At 42.9% G+C, this 4798-nt stretch overlaps 1 long non-coding RNA gene across 1 annotated transcript; it reads right to left on the bottom strand.

Moving 5' to 3' along the window:
• Nucleotides 1-2948: 2948 nt before the first annotated feature.
• On the bottom strand, nt 2949-4588 carry LOC147712150 (uncharacterized). Its single transcript, XR_015295739.1, has 3 exons — nt 4107-4588; nt 3679-3975; nt 2949-3191 (listed from the first exon to the last, which is right to left on the bottom strand). It is a non-coding gene; the product is annotated as an uncharacterized LOC147712150 (long non-coding RNA).
• Between the last annotated feature and the right edge of the window lie 210 nt (nt 4589-4798).

The following is a 4798-nucleotide window of genomic DNA, read 5'->3' on the forward strand; positions in this document are numbered from 1 at the left end:
TACTTTGACTGAGTTGGCCCTGGGTTCCTGCCAACGAGGTACCCTGAGCCTATGTTCTTTCCCTAAAACTGTACTGTTGCACAACCCAATTGGCATCTTTCTGGACACATGTAAGTCCCTTGTAAAAGGTACCATAGGTACCAAGAGCACTGTGACCAGGGAAGACCTCTAAGGTCTGCAGCACTTATTGTGCCACCCTTAGAGGCCCTGTATATTTACACCCACACACTGCCATTGCAGGCTGCGTGGTTTGGTGTAGAACATTGCCCTGGCATTGGTAAGCCCCACTCTAGCTAGGTGCACTATACAAGTGGTGATGGTACAGGTGCACGACCCCTGAACCCCTACAGTGTCTAAGCCAATTCTTAGACATTGTAAGTGCATTAATGCCATAAAGAGTATATGGTGCTGGGAGTTTGTATTTATGAACTTCACAGTACCATAATGGCTTTACTGAAAACCGGGCATGTTTCTGGGCCCCTGGTTCGAGAGCCTGCTGCTCTTGGGGTCCTAAAACACAGCACATCCTGGGACGAGGTGCCAAGCCTCCTCCCCCAGGATGGGCAGAGTCCACAAAAGGGAAGCTTCAAAGGCTTGCCACTTCTGTGAGCTACCCCAGCCATTTGCTGCTCCCAGCAAGTGACTCCCACTGGTTCTGACCACCACTTTTGGCAGAGGAATCAGCAGGGAAACCAAGTTAGGAGGAGAGGTGTGTCCCCCTTTGTCAACTCCACCCCTCAGCTGGGGAAGGCGAAGTAAGGCACATCTTGCTGATGGGTGGACCCAGCCAACCAGAGTGAGGCTTATGCCCCCTCCCACTGGAGGGTGGCATAATAGGGGGTGTACCAACCCCAAGGAAGGGACATATTGTTCCCAACCTGTACCTACCTGTAACGCCTCTAAATTTAGTATTTAGGGGCAACACTGAACTTTGCCTCCTCAGACAAGAAGAAACAAGAAGGAAAAGGACAGAAGAGTCGTACTGAAGAAGAAGAGGAGGACACCAACTGACTTGGCCACAGCCCTACCAGCCTGTCCCGACCTGTTACAGCAAAATCCCAGTGTGTCCAGCAGCCAGCAGCCCCCAAGAACTTGTAGGACCTGTCCTGCCTTCCGAAACCAGACTGTGTCTCCTGTGAGCAATGGACTGATCACCCACATACTCTGGCTCTGGGCAAATCCGTGAGTCTGCAGCACTCTGCAGCCGACACCCAGTGCCCGAGTTTAAATGGCCCAAAACCATGAGGAGGTCTTCCAGATGACCCTGACCTGGCGTTTGGTGATCCCTGATCTGCCTCAAGTCTCCAACCGATGCCTGCAGCTCCTTTCTGGAGAATCTCCCCGACCCAGACAGGAGCTGGTAAGAAAAACAAGACACCTAAAGACACCCCTGCACCCGACATCCCACGGCCGGCATTCCCAGGCATCCCAATTTACCTCTCCAAACGGTGGTTGCCACCAGAAGATCTTTGTCCCAGAGCCTGCTGTGTTTGTTGCAACAGGAGACGCCCCATTGAAATCAACAGGGCACCCGAGCCAAAACAGCACCCTGCACCCGGCTGCTCCTGTTCCGCTGTGGGTGCACCTTGTGTGCTAAACCGGATTCCCCTTTACCCTGAGCCTAAGACCAGGAGCTTTGCTCTCACAATCTTGTGGCCTGCTCGTGAGCAGCAACCAACCGGAGGCCCCCAATCCCCCATTGGATAACATTTGGCCCTACCACTCTGCACCCGGCATCCCTAGTGCTGCTGAGGGAGCTTTGAGAGAGCATCCTTGACCCTGGGGAACCCTGGCTCTAAACCCAAAACCAAACTCCCACAACCAAGTACTTACCTGTAAACCGATAACTTCACTTCCTCCCACAGGATTGCATTGACTGTTTGTCTTTGAAACATCTTCTAATTATGGAGTTTGTTTGTATGAAACCTTGAAAAACTGCAAATGCACAAAAACTAAATTACTCACTTTTTTGCTAGGAAATGTCCCAGTGTGATATCTAGGCATATCACACTGAGTACAAAAAGTAACTTAAAGAGTAATCTGAAAAGTACAGTACAAAGTAATCTCAAAAGTAACTTTAAAGTAATTTTGACTGTTTACTTACCTGTCAACATACCAATTGCATCCAACTGCATTCAAATTGTATTCAACTTCATTATATCTGTAAAAGTATTATTTCACTTACCTGCACCAGGCCTGGCTTGGTTCTAGAAATAAAATAACTAAATAATATTTTTACACAAACAAATTGGTCTGAGTTCAGTCTTTGAGTGTGTGACATCATTTCTTGCCTGAGTCTGTACAATAAATGTTTAACACTACCCTCTGATAAAGCCTTTCTGCTCACCCACACTACCACAAATGGAGAGTAAGGTTTTATCTACTTTTACCTCTGCCTACCTTTGGGGTCCACTGGACTCAGTGCACATTATACCTTACTTTGGTATTGTATATACAGAACCAGCTTCCTACACCTGCTAATCAGGTTTCTCGGGTCTGAGTTCTTTCCCAAAACTGTATCTTTGTTTCCACAATTAGCACACCTCTTGCCAAATGTAAATCCTTCGTAAAAGGCACCCATGGCACCACAGAGCCTTGTGACAGAGAAGGCCTCTAAGGGCTGCAGCGTGTATTATGTCACCCTCAGAGACCTCTCACCTTAACACACGCACTGCCATTTGGAGCAGACTAAAATGAAGAGTCAACATGGCACACATCCCTGTGTGCCATGTGTGCCATGCTCACCAACACTGCCTATGGCATGGGTATGTCACCCTTCTAGGTGGCTTGTGTAAATATTTATCAAGGACCCCCTGAGTACATGGAAATGAAGTTCCTAGACCAGGGAAAAGCAAATAATTTGATGTGTATCAATCTAGGCAACAGAACGTAATAAGTGGTCGAAATGAACTGAGCTAAAACATAGGTTGTTTGTAAAAAAGGGGTAGTTCAATTTTATTCATAAATTCTTTTAAAAAACACATTAAAATAATAATACATATTCACAAATTGTATGCGACATAATAAATCAACAATACACAGCAACACTTTAAGAGAGAAGGACAAATAATCCAACAAATGAAGGTTATATAAAATGAACACAATTTTTAAGAGAGAAAGGTGTGGCTAAAATAATCTCTACGCGCGTTTCGGCGAACCAGCGCCTTCTTCTGGAGCAGCCACGATAGTATCTGAAATGGGAAAATTCCATAAAACAAAAAATATTATGTCCAATAATGCATCAATTTATATTATGTTACACAGAGAAAATTAAAACAAACCAATGTTAGGCTAATAGTCTCAGACTTTCCATTCTATTGTGACCAAGCTTATTAATATTACAATAATACTTTGACGGATTTCTTTTCCTTGCCTTAATGATCATCAAGAAAAATAGAAAAATGGAGTGAATCCTTTTAACTCATATATTCTTATATGAGATAATGGCCAAAAAAGGGAGAAGGAGTGGATACCTTTATACTGAATAGATTATTCCCAAGTTTTGGTGGTGAGGAAGCAGGGTTCTTACATAGGATGGCAAATGCGAGGAATCAAATGATTGATATTAGTGATGGAAAATACGAAATATTCTAAATGGTGGCAATTCGCAGCGTGCTATCAACGCGGGACTTAAACAATGGTATACAATACATTCATATCATAGATAAGGTCACTTACTTAAAAAACACGGAGTATATTAATGCTATTTGATGTTCTCAATCTGGATTATCTGTATAATGACTTTCTTTTCTTTGGTTAGGTGACGAAGATATTCTAGACCCTAAAAAACATAGACATTTCATGAACATTGATTGTTGTTTTAGTGTAGTCTATGATTTTCTAACCAGCCCATATTTAATGAAAGGACCAAGCTAGTGTTTTACCTATTTTAGTTAAGGTTTGCAGATAGATATTCCATAGTCACACGATGTAATTTGTTTGTCTTGATTGTTGATTTTTGAATTTCTATATTTCCTAGAAGAAATTATGAGTTCTTTTAGTTTATTGAATCTTTTCTATTTTTGATATTTTATATTAACTAGACAGTTAGGGAGGATACATTAGTAGTTTTTTGAAAACATTTTCATTTTCGAGGATGAAGGTACCTTAAGTGAGGAGTGGGATTTCAGTTAGACCCGCCTGCCGGAGTTAAAATTTATGGCCACGATAATGAATATTTTTGTGGATCCCAAAAGATATAGTCCTCCTGATGTGGAGATGACAAATGGCGAGATTGCCTATAGAATGGATGGAAAGAATTCTGGCATCAATTTTTGGAGAACAGTCAATGCATGGCGACTTCATAGACTTACTGTCTCTTAAAGAAGAAGGACTGATAGTTACCTTTTTACTTGTGCTCAAGGAGCGATGGATTTCAAAGTGGTTTAAAATAACTCCCTGTCTGTAAAATGAACAAACAGGGGGGGGAAAGGAGAGAGAGAATTCTGTTACCCACTGTTTACTTTGGAGATTATCAGTTAACTAAACAAGTGATCAGAGTAAAATTACCGCATAGGGATTTTAGCGAACACTTACCCAATAGATATCAACAGGGCTCAGAGATTCCGGCGGCGGGACACGGGGGTTCTATGCTCCTTCCACGAAAGACGGCATTTTAAAGTGCCTTTACTTCCTGTATATATACCCCATTTGATTGGATGATTGAGTACACCTGACCTGGTGTTGACATAAAAAAAGGACCAAAAATTAAGAAGAAATGAAAAGAGGACCAGATTCTCTAGAGCAGGAATCAACAATGGCTCCCACGTAAAATGTCACTGGTGTGAACATGAAAGAA

This window comes from Lissotriton vulgaris, chromosome 5 (genome assembly GCF_964263255.1).
Source record: "Lissotriton vulgaris chromosome 5, aLisVul1.2, whole genome shotgun sequence".
Taxonomy (NCBI): domain Eukaryota; kingdom Metazoa; phylum Chordata; class Amphibia; order Caudata; family Salamandridae; genus Lissotriton; species Lissotriton vulgaris.